The sequence below is a fragment of the Engystomops pustulosus genome, chromosome 2 (genome assembly GCF_040894005.1).
Source record: "Engystomops pustulosus chromosome 2, aEngPut4.maternal, whole genome shotgun sequence".
Classification (NCBI taxonomy): Eukaryota; Metazoa; Chordata; class Amphibia; order Anura; family Leptodactylidae; genus Engystomops; species Engystomops pustulosus.
Genome location: NC_092412.1, coordinates 128,177,125 through 128,195,771, shown reverse-complemented (window position 1 = coordinate 128,195,771; position 18,647 = coordinate 128,177,125). Strand labels below are relative to the sequence as shown.

The 18,647-nt window shown below is 37.0% G+C and overlaps 1 protein-coding gene across 3 annotated transcripts in view; it reads left to right on the top strand.

Moving 5' to 3' along the window:
- SRRM3 (serine/arginine repetitive matrix 3) overlaps window positions 1–18,647 on the top strand; it is a 253,872-nt gene that overhangs the window by 130,038 nt on the left and 105,187 nt on the right. The gene's annotated exons all lie outside the window — the stretch shown is intronic.

The window sequence follows — 18,647 nt, the reverse complement described above, 5'->3', positions numbered from 1 at the left end:
CTATTAAAGAGAACCCGTCATGCAAAATAACCCCCCTAAACTAAATATATTTTCATAAACTGCCATTAGAGAGCATTGCCTCTATCCCTTCATTGTCCCTCTACATGCCTGTAAACCTAAGCAATGAGGTCCTAAAGCTGTATGCAAATGACTTGTGAAATGTCCAATGAAGCATTAGCATATTCAAGCTGTCCACTCTATTCATGAGTGGGAGGTACAGCCACACCCCCAGTGCTTGACTGACAGCCTGTATAATGATGTGAGGCTGTATAATGATGTGCTTCCTGGTGCTGGTGGCCACTCCCCCTGCAGCCTGTGTGTGCATGTGTGTGTGTGTGTGTGTATAGGAGAGATACAGCAGCTCCAGGCAGCCATGTTACAGCAGAACATGTCAGATTCATGTGTAGCTGATGTCTGTGTCTCTCACCTGTATATTAGGAGGATGCAGCATGTCAGCAGATGCAGCACACACACTAGCAATGATTTACTATACATTACACACAGACATGAGCAGGGGGAGGAGAGGGGAGGGGTAACAGGGGTGACATCACTGCCTCTGACCATGTGACCAGCCTCATTTACATGATAAAGAATAGATGATTTTACAATGAATAATGTATGAAATAACTAGATAAAGGCTGGGATGGGATCCTTGTGAGCTGCTCCAACAGGTAGAGGTGACAGAACTAGTGACACAGACCTGATGACAGGTGTCCTTTAAAGCCCATTGTAAACACAGATAACCACAATAGCAAAAGTGAAGCAAGCAAATAGCAAGACAGTTTTAACTGACCATATAAAATCTGCATGTACTGTACCAAAGAGATTGATCTGTACCAAAGACATGTAGATCTTGTCTTACTATTTGCAAACTTTTTGAGCAGCAGTGTGTATGTTTAAGAAGTACTCAACACAGCTCCTCCTCATGGTTGACATGGAATTAAGGAGTAGACTTGGGGACTCTGGCCTGATCGAACATTTGTATCTATACATTGGCTAGGTGCTAAAAGTTATCAGTTGAATTATTTTGACTTTGTGTCAATTTAGTTTCAGCAAAAAACAGACCCTGATATGTGTGTATTTTGCTTGTGTCAGTTTAATTTCCGTCTGTCACATTTCTAAATTTATAGTTACTTTCCTTTAAGTGTCTCCTAGAAACTGATCCCTGAAAAACTGAAAGCATACGAATGACCCCCGTATGCCATTCTCTTCAGCATCCTCATTGACTATAATGATGAACTTAGGATGCAAGATATTGCATGCTACAGATAAACGTGTGCAGGGGATGACTGTATAATCTAACCAGCAGTAATTCTGCAGCTATCCCACAAGCATCAGAAACCAGGTTGCTGTATTACAAAGGTTAAATTCCTAACCAGGATCCACAGCGGAAAAATATTTCCACTGCAGATATTTTCTACAATGTGTATGGGCTCTTATATGTCCCATATTCTACACTGATACTGTATTACACTGCTGATTTTCCATACAAGAAAATCCCTGAGTAATATGTATACTGTAGTGTGTTTTCATCCTAAAGGGTCCCTGTTTTGCCCATTGTTCAGTCGGACATGAAGTAGACTATCCAGAATAAGTGTATCTTCATTCATGCATTGATATTTGTTTGAACATCTGTTTTGGAAGTTTACCTTTACTAATATTACAAATTTTACCTGGTAAGTATATTTGCAATATATTTTCCTTTATATTGCACCATTGAACGTGAATGATACAACTAAAGTGCAAAATTGTGTGAGATTGTGTTGGGGGAAGTGTTATGAATACTTTTCAAATATACTTTATTCTGCTTTGTTTGTAAAGAAACAGGCTGTAAACTACCCCCTATTACCAACTTTTATCTCTTTGTTGTTAAGGAAGATAAATATTCCAGCCATACTACAGGTTCATATCTGCTCTCTCTGTATTTGCATATCTCTGAAGATTGGGTTGTAACCATTGCTCTCTCCCTGACAAATGTATTGTAATTATGCCTTTCTAGATGCAAAAGGATGCATTGTTTTTCTTGTCCCATTTTGGAAAACTTATTTGAAACCCTTACTGGATCACCAATGGCTATAAGTCTCCACAAGCCTATAAGTCCTTAATTGGCAAACTCTTCACAAGGAGAACGCTTACCTTCTGACCCTATTCAATAGCCTCTCACACAGCCAACCCAGTTTCCTACAATGTACTGAAGAGACACAATTATGTCCAAACAGTGCTGCCTACAGTTGGGAATCCCATCCTTCTGGAATAGATATACTGGTTTGGCTTTAATCCCACATCATGTCATTAGACTTTCGAAAAGTCATGTTTGATGGTAAGGGAGCTGCCTTACAAGAGGCATTGTTTTCCTTGTCCCATCCTGGAAAATGTATTTGCTTATTTCCCTAATGCATTGTATGAGAATTGTTCTCTCCCTGTTCTTGCTTTCAATTTGACCTAGATAAGGAAAGAGAGGATGATCAGAGATTGATAAGATCTTCTGTTAGTGCTCAGGAAATACAATAGCTAGGCAGCAAGAAAAAGGGTTAATCTTCATTGCTCGGATATAAAAGATCACTAAGGAGGGACTCTTCAGCCTTTTTTATTTTCTAAATAAAGTATATTAGAAATATGTTTACTACCCTTCATTATTGAAAAATCATCTCAAATTACAGTTACACTTTAATATTCTGCTATTTTGAATACAGACAGTTCCTGACTTAAGGACACCTGACTTATAGACGACCCCTCTGGATGCTCTGGATGCTTTACTTGAGTCCCAGGCTGCCATGATCATCTGTAAGGTGTCTGTAATGAATAATAATAATCTTTCTTCCCATGATATCCCTTGACTTCCAACTTACATACAAATTCAACAAACCTAAAGAACATATCTAGTACTGCCTTATATGCTATTTACATATTCTTGATAGATTGGTAGATTATTTAGAATTAAAACAGTTTGAGTAATGAAAAATCTCATTTAACCCTTTCAGTGCCATACATCTGTCACAGCTAAGACATTTTTTGTGCTGAAAGACTCGGCTTATACACAAGTATATATGGTAGGTGTTATTAAAAAAAATGAACCTGTGTGAAGGTAATTTATCATAAATATAGTCACATGGTCCCTTAGAAACAAGACTGTGTCCTTGGATACGGCCACCTCTGCTGGAGGGATTGCACAAAGAAACCAAAAGTCTTTGTATATGAAATGTCCAGGAGTTACTGCAGGTCCCACTGCCGTCCTGTGGTAATGATTGCTGAAGCCAGGGGGTCAGACAGGGCTCAATAGCGCATATATGGCCACCGCTGCCAAAATGTGAGATGGTCGTATCTGAGGAAACTATCTTGTTTTTAAGGGACGACATTACTACATTTATGAGAAATTATCTTCTCACAGGAACATATTTTGTAATAACATCCAATTGAAGAAATGTTTACATATAGCAAATGAATAAAATTAAATGTGAATGCCCAGATTGTAAAAGGCCTTTAACTGTGCGATAGAGTTGTAAGCCTCAGAACAAATAAACAAAGCAATTTTAACATTTCACCATAGTATTCAATCCATGTAGTGATATGTTATTTCTTTCTGGTCTAAAGGAATAACCTTGTGCATTTCACCTATTGCTAAACCCAGTTCCTTCTGAGGCTTTACGAAAATTTATCCTAAAAGCATAATTAAACCTGAAGCAATTTTATTTACATTGCAGTAATTTATAGTGCAGAACTTAGTATTGGAAACTTTGTAATATACTTCATTAAGTAAAATGACCTTTCCTGTGCCTTTCTTCTTCTCCTTCATCCTCCTGTACTGAGCAGTGTGTCTGATGTCTCATACACTGCATTCAGATTAGTAAAACAGGAACTTTTGTGTTTTAGTAAATAAAAATAAAACTTATTGTATATAATAAAAAAAGAAAAGTGTGCTATAGATTAACTCTTTACAGCTTTGTAAGGAGATTAGAGTCAAGTCATTAGAAACAATATCAGGTTACTTATGTCCGGCTGTCCCCATCATCACTGATTAAAAAATGATTGTTGTGACTTTTTATTACTGTGATAGGATTATACTGATAAAATGTTTGCCCAGTCTTTTTAATTGCAGCGCACTAAATAGTCAAAATTTACTATTGAAGTAGTTGGGCTTGACAAATAATTGGCCAGTGATGGTTTCTGTCCTGACTCCACTCTACATAGAAAGTGAAATACTTTCCCAGAAGTAGAAAAGATTAAATAGGTTTAAGATTTTCATTTCAATATTTTCATCATTCTCAAAACGTTTTTGGAAGGTTATGTTGGTTAATATCTCTAAGTATTCATGCTGTAAATAGAAAATTAACTGGTATTTAGTGAGCTTTTATGCTGCATATATTGTTATTAATAATATCATTAAAATACGGCTAGACAATACCCTAGTAGATACCCCAAAGGTGCTGTTATAACTAGTCTGTTAGTTACAGTTAACAAGGCTCACAGGACCACATTAGAAAGGGCTCTAGATATAAATGATCTTTGTTTGTTGATGTTTATTGGAATTAGCACAAACTACTGTTTTTATATATTTAACTCATGAATGAAATTCATAGCATAACAGCATGTATATGTAGATATGTTTTTATTATTATTATTATTTAATTTTACCAAGTAGAAACACTTAATGGTGGTATTCATTCCTGATGAGACTGGTTTCTTACAGCAGGATAATACACACTGTAAAAATGGGGTTCAAATACATCAAGGTGTTCACTTGGCCTCCAAATCCCCCATATCTCAATTGCATCAAATATCTGTGATAGGTTCTACAAAGACAACTCCTATACAAGAGTTCCCACTTTTCAAGGATATCTTGGGAAATCTACCACCAAAATTAAACATGATAAACCAGGGGCACTTACTCATAGATCCAAGTACTGTGAATGTGGTAATCTTCTTATACTTGCTATCCATGGAATCTTTCCTTCTTATCTCAGCTTCTGAAATTGTTTTGAATTCTTTATGTTTTACCCCGATACTGGCTCTATATCAGGATTCTGATTCTGTATTTTGCTATGTTGAAGAACTGCATCTTACATGTTTTGCCTCTGGCTTGTACCCTTGCTTATATTTGTTTGCTGCCTGTCTTGACTTGTGACTTTTTATTTGATTTCTGCTGGATTGCAACCTATCGAATTGTCTTTGACGGTACCTCGGTGACACCTAGTGCAATGCACCAGTGTCCCCTTAACTGCCTGGAGTAGCTGTTATCCACATGAGGGCCACCACAAGACCCAGAGGTCTTAGGATACTTCCGCAACAAAGTCCAGATCCATGTACAGGGGTTCAAGGAAAATGCTCTTAGTTGTGGCCCAGAGTCAGACTGGTTTCATAGCACAGTGGGCATAGATTGTACTCCGTGAACCCCTCTAAGTCTTCATTGCAGCTATAGATACAAAATAACATGTTTGTTAATCCATACTATATGATGTTTGAGTTTGCTTTTTTAATTTTAGATACATTGAAAATATAACAAACCCCTTTATCTTAAAGTGTTAGACTAACAGTATGCATATACCACCTTCTGAAAATAATCTATATTGGGATTAGCAATCTGCTTCATTGGTTTTACAGAAAAGGCTTTGACTGCTTCTCATGTTGCTCTCAAATATTGAGTGCCGATGTTTTTAACCTTTTTTAGAAGACTATTGTGATCAACTTACCCAAGATTCCTTCATTCTTTTTACGGCTGCAGTTCACAAGCTTTAAGCCCTTTTACTTTTGCTATTATTATTCTACCATATTTGTAAACTAATTCTACAATCTCATTAGTTTAATAAGTAACAGATTCATTTGTGTGATTCTTGATATTGTTAGAGCGATAATCCTAGTATACTATTTAATATTTCAATGTATATTAATATTTATTCATTCCATAAATAGCCCAATTGGCTTACTAGTACATTTTAGTAAGGTCACAGAATCTGCTTATGAATGCAAAACCGACTGTGGATTATAATGGGCAGATGGTACTTTTTTCAGTCCACTGCAGAAAACTGCATCAAAATGTTAACATGCGCCCTTAAGTCACAGCGTACTGGGATGTCAAAATAAAGGAAAAATATATTTGCCACCAATCAAAGATTCCCTGGTGGTCACACAAGCCTCTCTGCAAGTGCTTTTCTACACGCACAAAGCTGCACACAAACAGCTCTGCTACATGCAAGAGCAACACACACCATTAGCTTTCATCCCCTTATAATGGTTAACCCCCATACATTCCCAGAGCTCCCTTTCCATAATCTTTAAAGCGTAATTGTAAAGTTATAGGGATTTAACCAAATTAATATATGTGATTCTTCCTTTGAAAACAAACAGAACGATGCCTACTTTGTGCTGCTCGCCATGAGCGTAATGATCATGGTCGCAGGGGGCGCGACCACGTCCGAGAGGGTAGCTGCTAAGTGGTACTGTATAAAGGGGAGCTACTGTGGACAGTATGAAGAGGAGATTTTAGGGGCACTCTATAAAGGGTGGCTAAAGTATGAAGGGGAGCTGTTAGGAACCGCAATGTGAGGGGGGACTCTTGGGGTACACAATATGAGATGGGCTTGGCCACAATGTCACAGGAATCATTGGAGACACAACCTGAGATGAGAGCACTAAACGGGTAATTATATTGTGTGGATTTGGAGTAATTGGTGGAGCAAAAGGCGCATCTTAGGGCAAAATAATTTTCAGCTATACGTTCCGCATATTCAGTCCCTCTTTAGCCACTCCAAAAGTTGGGAGGTATGAGTAATATTTGCACTTATATTCATATATCAGCTGCAGAGTGTTCTATTTTAATTGAAAGAGTAGAACTGTCTGCACTGTTTACTTTAAATGCAGTTCTGGTAAATCATATAGTCATAGATGTAAGTGCCATTAATTTAATAACTAATATCATACATAAATATAGAAATGTAATAAATTATAATCTGTGTCTGGATAATTGTAAATAAGTTGTTGAAATGAATAACTTATAACTTGTTATAGGCCAAGGTAAGGGATCAGACTCCATTTGTGTGGTGCATCATTGCAGACTGTATTTTCAAGGTTCAGTGCGCCTTGCTGGTTATTATATAAAGTGGAGCAGCCACTGACCCTTGCTTTTATTTCTTTTTTATGTTTCTTCATGTTATCATGTGTACGTTTGTCCTCAAAATGTCACAAATTCTTCTTCTTTGGCATTGTATGAAAGAGACTGTTGTGTAAAATGATGATTTGTTTATTGAGCCATACACAGAATATACTTGTATTTTTAGCCACATTAATAATTGTTTTATACTATCTCTTCATGCAGGGCACAGAAACTGTATGGATTTTTTTTACAGCAATGTTGTTGTCATAGTATAAATGACTTAAAAACATACATTGAAATTAATATTATCAGATATTATTTTTTCACCTGTTCTGGGCTGGTCATATTGGGTAATTTAGTTATTTTGAGAAATGTTTCTTCTTTCATTGTTAACATTTCAACCAAACCTTTTTTTGGTTAATATGGCTGTATTTTCATAATGACTTTCTGTGTAAATAAAATTTATGTTCAGGAATTTGTAATAATGTTACTGAAATATTGGGGGACTTATCAAAGCTTTTAATGGCATACAAACCTTGATAAAGTTTCAGTTCCTGGTGCATGGCCAGGATTGGGACTTTTTTCCTTCACTTACAATACCTCAAAGTCAAGCGTGGAGTGGGCTATGCAGGGCTGTAGACATGGCTGTGGCTTGCGAGAGTTACATTAGCTATAGCATGCCTTGGATACAGTGACTTTTTCACCCCTTACATAATGTAACTCTGCATCAATAGAAATTCAATTAGTTACTCATCTGTTTAACTATAATGATGTTAAAAATATAGGAGGTTTATGGAGCAGAGTTGTATTTTTACATTACATGAAAAAGAAAGCATATAATAATATAAGCATAGTAATTTTAATAAATAATATTTAAGAGGAAATCATCTTTAAAAATGCCTGAAATATTTATTCAAAATTTTCTCTGCGTCAAAATGTACCTCTGAATAGCAGAGTGGTACAAAGAGTCACCTAGGTTCACACTTGCCAGTGCAATAAGGTTTCAGATGCATTGACATAGTTGAGCCCCAGGTACACAACATACATTTTAGTAGGAAACATGCACTCCAGCTCCTGAGACACTTCTTAATATAAAAGTTACAATATTTAAAGGACACCTGTCATCAGGTCTGTGTCCCTTGTCCTGACACTACTACCTGTTGGAGCAGCTCACAAGGATCCCATCCCAGCCTTTATTTAATTATTTCATACATTATTCATTGTAAAATCATCTATTCTTTATAATGTAAATGAAGCTGGTCACATGGTCAGAGGCAGTGATGTCACCCCTGTTACCCTTCCCCTCTGCTCCCCCTGCTCATGTCTGTGTGTAATGTATAGTAAAGCATTGCTAGTGTGTGTGCTGCATCTGCTGACATGCTGCATCCTCCTAATATACAGGTGAGAGACATAGACATCAGCTACACATGAATCTGACATGTTCTGCTATAACATGGCTGCCTGGAGCTGCTGTATCTCTCCTATACACACACACAGGCTGCACCAGCACCAGGAAGCACATCATTATACAGCCTCACATTATTATACAGGCTGTCAGTCATGCACTGGGGGTGTGGCTGTGCCTCCCACTCATGAATAAGGTGGACAGCTTGAATATGCTAATGCTTCATTGGACATTTCACAGGTCATTTGCATACAGCTTTAGGACCTCATTGCTTAGGTTTACAGGCATGTAGAGGGACAATGAAGGGATGGAGGCAATGCTCTCTAATGGCAGTTTATGAAAATCTATTTAGTTTAGGGGGGTTATTTTGCATGACGGGCTCTCTTTAAAGCATTACTGTAAAGTTATAGTGATTTTACCAAATTATTATATGTGATTCCCCCTTTGAAAACAAACAGAACAATGCCTACTTTGTGCTGCTCACCCTTAATTTCTAAAGTTATGGCATTTTCTGTTCTGAAAGTGTTTGACAAAATCTTTCTCACCAGAAGTAAAGTGATCGGAGACTAATGTCTGTCTGTCTATGGCCTCAAGCCAGTTAGCTTGCCCACAGATCCCATGATGCCTTGTGTTCTCTCTCAAAGTAATTTAGCATTAAATCCATTTAGTCTCCTAGAAGTAGATCCAGTGAACACTGCACAGTGCACATATAGGATGTATATGGCGATCAGCCTGACAGCTTTCATCACATGGAGGAGCAGGGGACTTAATAAGTGGTAGAAATTATGAGTACATGAAGTATATAACCTGTGCTGTGTGAGCACTAGGCGTTAATAGCTTATCTGCACAGAGATGATACTGCGGATGACAAGGTAGGGGAAGGGAGCAGGATAAGGAGAGGAGAGAGACAATTTTGTAGAATCAGACTGGGATGGAGGGACTGATAGGGAAGAGGGGAGATCTTGTTTCTCACTATTCTGTGCTGGAGACATCTGTATCCACTGTTTTGTACACATCCAGCTCTGCTTCAGAAAGCTCTGTCTCATGACCTCCTCCTCTGTGAGAAAGGGAGCAGCAGCTCCTTCCCTCCCATGAAACCGTCTGAGAAACAAAGTATGAAAAAGTATGGATTTACAGGGCTTGTCAGAACATGGAGAGGAAGCAGCCATTGCAGAACTGAGGTACCGGTAATCTGAGGGGAATAGCAAGGAGACTACTGCATATAGGTAACAAAGATAATAGGAAAATTAGTTTTACAACTATTGATTTGTGGGGAAAAATCCTTTACAGTTACTGTTTGATAAAATAATTAAAATCCATAGAAAAAAGAATAAAAAAATGTGGGAGTTTTAAGATATATGGGGCATTTGGGGAACTTTTATTATTTTTTATTTTACTTTCTATGAATATGCATAAACTGACAAGCACATATCTCCAAAACAATCAGTCATGCTGCTGATGAAGGCAGCCCTGAGATCTTCATTGGACCCTTGGGCTGCCATGGAGACGATCACCACACCCTGAACCAAGCATTAGGGAGGGAAGGGGGCCAGGTCCGGAAGTCCTATAGATGCAGAGGTCTATCTTCACGTATAGACAGTGCACATGTATTAGAGCTTTAAACATCTATAAAACATTGTAAATGATCCACAGCACATTCATAATAATTTGGTACAGTGATATGTAATGGTTATATTTACATTCAAATTGAATGCATTATCATGGACAAAAGTAAAAAAAAACGCAATATGCTGTAGTTTTTTTCCATATTATTTTAGCCGAATATAGCAATAACTTATGTTATACAGATATATCATTGATATTTTGTACATATAAGTTCATCTATACAATGTTTATATCGGAACTAGCTTCCCCGCACCTTGGTCCGCACTCGGCGCACCATGCGTGTGTGCGCCTGAATAGGAAGTGGTAGCGTGCATGGTGTGCCGAGCACGGACCTCGGTGCGGGGAAGCTAGTTCCGATATAAACATTAATAAAGTGATTAAATGTTTTAAAACAGTTTAAAAACATAACTAAGATAAGCGCCGGCACCAGCTCACCCTGAGCTGGTGCACGGCATGTCCTGCTTATAAGCCCTATCCGAAGTGGTTTCCTTTAAATGTCTACCTTTTAATACTACATATAAAGGCAAAGTTGTTTCCTCTATCCAAATAATTTTTCCAGGGTGACCTGTTCATCACAGGATTTTCTATTGAATACAACAATCCTTCATTTACATTGTAAAAATAGTAAGTGAATAGTAACTGGAAAAAAAGCATTGATATCCCACTACTTATTGTCCAAACAGATAAAATTTTTGCATCTGAATTTTAGCTGCAATTATAAAACAGCATTTTAGCATTTTTATTCAGTAAAAGCAATGAGTGATACTTGGGAGCCCAACTGATCAGCTGGTTCCATTGGTCTCTGGCAGCAAGATCAACACAGAGAACAGAGCTGTTTTTATTGCTGTTTAGAGGGGAGTCTGCACTCCTTGCATCATATATCGATATGATGCAAGGAATACTGTGCCCAACAATGGGGTTGGTCAGTGACACAGGACAATGCACGCTCTGTGAACATAGGCCCACTACGTTAGGTGTAAAACAGCTCTTAGTGGCAGGGAAATTTACAATACATAGTTGGTGGGTCACATATCTCACTTTGTGATACAACATTGTAAAAATCTTTTGTTTTGAAAAGCAATATGTATATTATAATGTCAGGGAACACCTCAGTACACTCAGCTAAATTTTTATAAAATTTCCTTTGAAATGCCAGTGGAGTGTTTAATGTATAAATGACTTAGAGGGAGGGAGGCAGGATATTTTAGTCTGTGTGCTAATTCATTGAATTGTCTTCTGTTTAACCATGCATGTATTATTTGTGTACATAGACATTTGCCTAATAAACCCAACAGTAACCAACAACTAGGAATTACACCCACTCACAGCATATCAAGTTTGAGAAAAATAACAGTGCATGAAACACTTATAAGAAAAAACAGCTGAAATAATTTTTAGTGATTACAACCATTACAACCTCTACTCAAATGCAGTATATCAAGGGACAAGCTTGATGACACTAGATGTAGCCATGAGAGGAGCAGGGAGCAGACAAAAAAAGAGCTGTCATGTGACTTATAAAGAATCAGCCAGTTAGTCAAGTAGGCGGTCTTACTGAGAAAGTAGCAGCCCTTCATATATGATTATACAAATATATAAAGGGATTACTGATTAGAATGCCCCACTGTCTAGATGCTAGCGTCTAATCACAGAGATAGCACATATGTAGGTACAGAATGTATTCAGACCCCTTAAAATTCTTCACTCTTTATTTTCTTGCAGCATATTGGTAAGATCAAAAAAGTTCTTTGCACTCTACACTCTGCACCCCATCGTGACAGGAAAAAACAGATATGTAGATATTTCTGCTAATTTTTTAAAACAGAAATATCACATGGTCATATGTATTCAGACTTTTTGCTGTGACACTCTCTTTTAACTCACATGCTGGGATCTTGCACTGTGCAGCATAGAGAGTGACAGGAGCTAAAACAGCAATCACACTGAGTAACATTGTAAACATTGTAATCTTCACTAGAAGATTGAAATGTGAGAATTTTCTTTCATGGGAAAACCCCTTCAAGTTGAATTTGTATGTAAGTTGGAGCTGTATATTTTATTAATGTAACCCCAGCTAAAAAATATTTGGCCTTTGTGACAATTAGATTTTAAAAGTGTTGGGTTTTTATAAGAACCAGGATTAACAATAAATCTTAAATACAGACACCTCTGATAACTGTTGCTGATCATTGTAGCCTGGGACTAAAGTACAGTAAATTACCAACATCCAGAGGTCCGTTTGTAACTAGGGGTCGTATGTAAGTCGGGTGTTCTTGAGGGTGCAGTCACACGTTGCGTTTAACGCATGCTTTTAAAAACGCATTGCAACAGTTGAAGAGAGATTTGCCTAATTAAACAGCTATTAACAATCTCATTTACAAAATGCATTTACAGCTGTTTAATTAGGCAAATCTCTCTTCAGCTTTTGCTTTCTATGGTTACTTCCTGTCGATAAACACCGGTCTCTGTTCACACAGGTGTACGCCTTGTTAGTAACACATAGCTCTGATTATTCTCTGTGATATAACGAGTACCGTATATACTCGAGTATAAGCCGACCCCCGAGGCCCCTAATTTTACCACAAAACCTGGGAAAACTTATTGACTTGAATATAAGCCGAGGGTGGGAAATGCATTTATATAGCCTGACGAACCCTGCCCCATAGTATATAGCCAGCACCGGCCCCTAGTATATAGCCTTCCAGACCATATCCCCCAGTATATAGCCAGCCCCCTGCCCCAGTATATAGCCAGCCCTCTGCCCCAGTATATAGCCAGCAGCGGGGAAAGCCAGAAGGTGAGTTTTGATATATATTTTTTAGTATAAGCCGAGTTTGGGGTTTCAGCACATTTTTTTGTGCTGAAAAACTAGGCGTATACTCGAGTATATATGGTAATTTACCTCAGTGACAAATGACTATGGACAGATTTCTATCCACTGGAACAATGGAGCTTTCTATAGATTAACAGCAAGCAGAGATCTAGAGGGATTGATTAAGAAAGTATATTGGGAAAGTGTATTACTTTCCATATTGGAAAAATATATTTACTGAAACATGACAACCATTTAAATAGTATCCTATTGATGATGCAGCAGGCCTCGGGACAATTCAGATATTCACAACTGTCCTTCAAGTTTGTATGTTGTAAAAGACTAATTTTGTCAAACATGTCCATATTCTTTACCATTTCACATTTACATAAAATAACACAAATCAGCTGAAAATGTAGCCCAGAGCTGTATTCTCAATGCTGCTGAATGTTGATGCCAATATTCTACAGTCTTACATTTATAATAACACAATAGGGATATAGCTAGTCTTAGAGAGATTGCCGTAGGAACATCAAATAGCAGTAAGATTCTGGGAAATTTTAGCTCTAGTTATTGTTGAATTGTGAATGCTGACAGCTCTGGACTGTAATGTTGGTTGTAGCTTCTGAATAAGGACGTTAAATATGTTTACAAAGTACCTGATTGGGGAATAAACTCTTCTGAAAAACACGCTTAGTTAGAGTAATGCATGTACCCTGCATCGGCAGATGTCAGACTAATGCACATAGTCCCAGATATATGCACCAGTTTTCTGTCTAACATCATTGCACATAAAAGAAGGTCAAATCAGTTTGCACTTGTACAATGCATGACTGTACAATTTATTTATTTTTACTGTTAGTCAAAAGTAGATGGGGGTTAGAATAGGGAGGTCAATATCTCTTTTTTGGGACAGTTTTTAAGGGCAGTAATGTCAATTAAAATATTTGTCAGTAAACAGGTTTAAAACAAAGAGAATCTAGTGAAATACTTGACTAAAACTGAGTTTCATTGGCAAAAAAACTTTACTAACTTGAATTCTTATCACCTGTTTAGTATTAGAAAAAAAAGTGCATGTGGACTGATGCATAGACTCTTCAAAGCCTACTTCATTCTATGATTCCCCCTACAGAGTATCTCTCAAACAAATCCAAATGGTTTTATGTGGCCATAATATGGTTGAGAACAGGCTTTATGCAGCTTAATTGGGTCACCAGAGGGAGCTGGCTTCTAAAGGAGGCTTCTCTATATTCTAGGCATGCTTCCTTTTACCCAGTGCATCCACGCTGACAGATTAACAGAAAAAGAATTTACCGAACTGACTGTAAAATAAAAAGGAAACTTTGAAGGCATGTTTAAATAAATCATAAAGTCTGTAAGCAAAATGAAAGTCAGCCCATGCATCCTTTGTACAAATTCATGTCTAAAAGGGCTCTTCTTTTCAAAGAAACCCTGCCTCTTCTCTCTTTTGGGGATTGACCAAGGAACAACTGGTGGAAAAAGATAATATATTCAAGGTCTCTAAGTATAAAAGTATCTATTCATTATGGGTTTATGAACATGGAATGAAAATTTCTCATTTCCGCATCTCATCAAAGCTATAGAAGAAATTAAATCAATCTTTTAGCATCCAGAAGTAATTGCAGTTAAGTTCAAGCATTTTTGTGGTCTGTTTGATTTTTCAAGCATCCTTTGGCCTTTATCTTTTGCATAGCTATGAGTCTGTAGTTTAGAACCACTTGTCACATTACTTTATTTAATGCATTACATAAGATGCAGCACTATACTTTGACAATTTTCAGAATTTTATATTGAATAAATGGACAATCCGTATCTCAGTTAGAAAAATTTTACATAAATTTTATGTTAATAATGTTTTAGCTATGTTGAAGCTATTTTGTTAGTCAGGAGTTTTGGTTACTTGAAAGAAATTCCCTTATATGTCTGAAAATAACTTTAGGGCTCCAGACATTACATTTCTAAAGGTTTTTGAAGAGGCATATTGGAAATTTTTAAACTTGAATGGAAATCTACCATAAAAATCAACCATGTTAAACCAGGGACACTCACCCTTCTGGCTCTTTAGAATAATTATAAAAGTTGATTTTAGAAGGAAAGAGGCCATGGATAACAAATATTAGATTATAAAGTAGAAATAAAGATAAACACAATCACTGTACCTGGATCTGTGAGTAAGTGCCCCCTGTTTACCATGCTTGGTTTTGTAGATTTCCTTTAAAGGGGTTTTCCCACAAAACAAATTAGACCATATCCACACGATAGGACCTCACTTGCTGAACAGTGGGGGTCTCAGTGTTGGGATCCACACAGATCACTAGAAAGAGGGGTTTGATGAGGTCCGAAGTACCCGAGTCGGACCCCTTGTCGCTCCCTGTGAGGAGCGGAGCAGGCGCCATACTCAGTCAGCTCCATAGAGATGAACGAGGTAGCTCGGACATGCGCGTTCTGCTGCTCCGCTCTGGGGTCCGACTGGGGTTCTTGTGATGGGTCCTCATTTTTGTGATCTGTAGGGGTTACATCTCTGAGACCTCCACTGATCAGCAAGTTAGGCCCTATCCTGTGAATAGGGCCTAACTTGTTTTGTGGGAAACCCCTTTATAGAAACAATATCAATAGCTTTTTTTGTTAATATGAACATGAAGATTTGGGCTCTGAAATGGCTTTAGGACTTGTAACGATAATTATAGAATTTTAACAGGCCATTATAGCAAATCAGTAATATCATCATATCTAGTTAAAATTGAGGTCGTGTGTTGGTAGCCCCTATTTTTACCTTGACCTTTGTATAGTTTTCTAAGAAAATCAGTTCTGTTGATCTGAAGTAGATGGAATTATCTTTTGGTTTAACATCTTAAAGAGCTATCAAGTAATTTGACTGTGAATACAATGTAAAATACAATCTTAGCCCTTATATTATAGTTGTCCTTGTAATTGTGCTTCAACTGAGAAAAAAAGTCTCATAAAGTTGTACAAGAAACCAGACAGTGAGAGGATATTTACTAATTCTGGCGCAACCTCGACATTTGGCATCCGAGATCAGACTTCAGAAAGCATAGCCCGATGTATTAAAGTAGTGCACGGCTTTAAGTAATTAATGCAGTAACAGAACTAATCAGTCAGGCTCCATAAAAATGCTGACACAAATGAGATGTACGCCAAAATCTTACATCGACTGCGCCTTTTTTTTACATTTTGATTTCATTTTTTTTTCATTGATTTCATTTTTTCCTGGTCTGTTTTGCACCAAAATTTGTGCCTTAACATGCCGACAAACTCCACATAAATGTGGCTGGTGATGTGGAAAATATAGGCCACGCCTACTTGCGTCAAAAAATGACGGACGAGTCGGGATAGTCGGAAACAACTATTCTTTCTGGCGCCAACTCATTATAAATGATCTGCAACAATTATGCGCCAAAAAAACGTGAGTTTCCAAAACTTTTTTGGCGCAGATACAATAATACATCTGCCCCAATGTGGTATTAAAACTGTTATACATTTAATAATCTATGATTTTATAACTTGATATATAATTATGTATTGTAAAATAAAGACATAATAAATCGGTAAGCAATTGCAGAAAATAGCATGTCATATCCCTCATCAGACCCATTATCTTACATTTGTTAAAAGGTTTTCAATAGACAAACTTATTGATTTAAGTCTCTGAGACATACCAGAATACTGTTTGTGAAAAGATGCTCTGTATTTTCATATATTGCAGACTTTAATAATACAAGATGTGATAGCACTTCTGCAGTGAGATTTCAGGAAATTTGTTATTCAAGTCAATGGCACTTGGGCTCATGCTGCGTTCAGCACTTTTGTTAGCATATTAAGCAAAGCATTCAGTGTTTTTCAGTAGGGTTTACAATTTTATGTGTCATTTGTATAAGCAGAATTACACTTAGTCTATTAGGAACTGGGAGTGAACCTCGTAACTGTAACGACTGTTTGCTGTAAGTAACTTTTTTTGCCTCTTTTAAAGTAAAGACTAATATAAATGATACTCCATTCGTCATTCTCATTTCTATCCTTATTTTTACTCCATTATTGTTTTCAAAAAAGAATTTACTGTATTATTTGATTGAAAATGTTAAGGTAAAGGAAAACTACCAGTAAGGATAACACAAAACAAACTACAGATACTCATCTAATGTCCTCTTCATCCCGATCCTGGCAGTGGTCACCTGCCTCTCCCAGCATTAAAGAAGACCACTGCTGGGATCGAGATAAAGAGGACCTTAGGTGAGTATGTGTAGTTTGTTTTGTGTTATCCTTACTGGTAGTTTTCCTTTAAAGTTATTAAAAAATAAATGCTAGATATGTTTGTTTCATCCTAGCCATCCTCTACATGGGCACCAGCATCTGAATGTCCAGGTCAATTTTTGATGTTCGATTATGTACTTCTTTAAATGACTATATCTCTGGAAAAGCTTTACATATCATAACACTTTTTACTTTGTTATTTTTTTTTCATGTGTGACGTCAACCTGATAGGATAGTTTTATTAATCACAAATTTTTTCTTTAGAAAATTAATGCATACAAATGTAAAAAAATAAGCTTTTTTGTAATTTTTAAGGGTTTTTTAAATAAGTAGTAAAACTGAATAAACTTTTACCAAAATATGTTATAAATATGAACTTCTGCAAAGTGATATTGAAAGACTATCCTGCAGCTTCTTCTACATTCAGGCTTGGGGGGAGGCACTTAAAATGCCTATATGTGTTTGCGTGGGTTTTCTCCCACACTCCAATACATTCTGGTAGGTTGATTGGATTGTGAGCCCCATTGGGGACAGGGACATATTAAACAACGTCTCAGAAAGTCTCCCTATAATATTTTATGCACATTGTATATGGATGCTTCACAGAACCAGAGATATCCATTTGTACAGTTACAATCAGAAATAAAAAGCTGTACAGAAATATAAAAACTTCTTAGTACAATTATATCTATCTCTGGTTCTGTGTAGCATCCATACACAATCCATATATCATATTACTGGAGAGACTATCCTGTTTAATATGACACCTAGATTATGTGCAGGCAGGGGCGGACTGGGAATTTAAAGTGGCCCTGGAAAAAATTGTAAAAGTGGCCCCATTCTGTGGGCGGGTCAAAACAAGTAGGCGTGGCCTTGTGATGTGGGTGGAGTAACTAAACTCCATACAAACTGTTAATAGATACTAAAACATACTACAATACCTTCTCCAATAAACAAGAATGTAACTACTATAATACTACTGCCCCTAAGTAAAATATATTGTAATACTGCCCCCTATGTACAAGAATATAACTACTATAATACTGCCCCCTATGTACAAGAATATAACTGCTATAATACTGCCCCCTATGTACAAGAATATAACTACTATAATACTGCCCCCTATGTACAAGAATATAACTGCTATAATAAGGCCCCAATGTACAAGAATATAACTACTATAATACTGCCCCCTATGTACAGGGATATAACTACTATAATACTGCCCCCTATGTACAGAAATATAACTACTATAATACTGCCCTCTATGTACAAGAACATAACTCCTATAATACTGCCCCCTATGTACAAGAATATAACTGCTATAATACTGCCACCTATGTACAAGTATATAACTACTATAATACTGCCCCCTATGTACAAGAATATAACTACTATAATACTGCCCCCTATGTACAGGAATATAA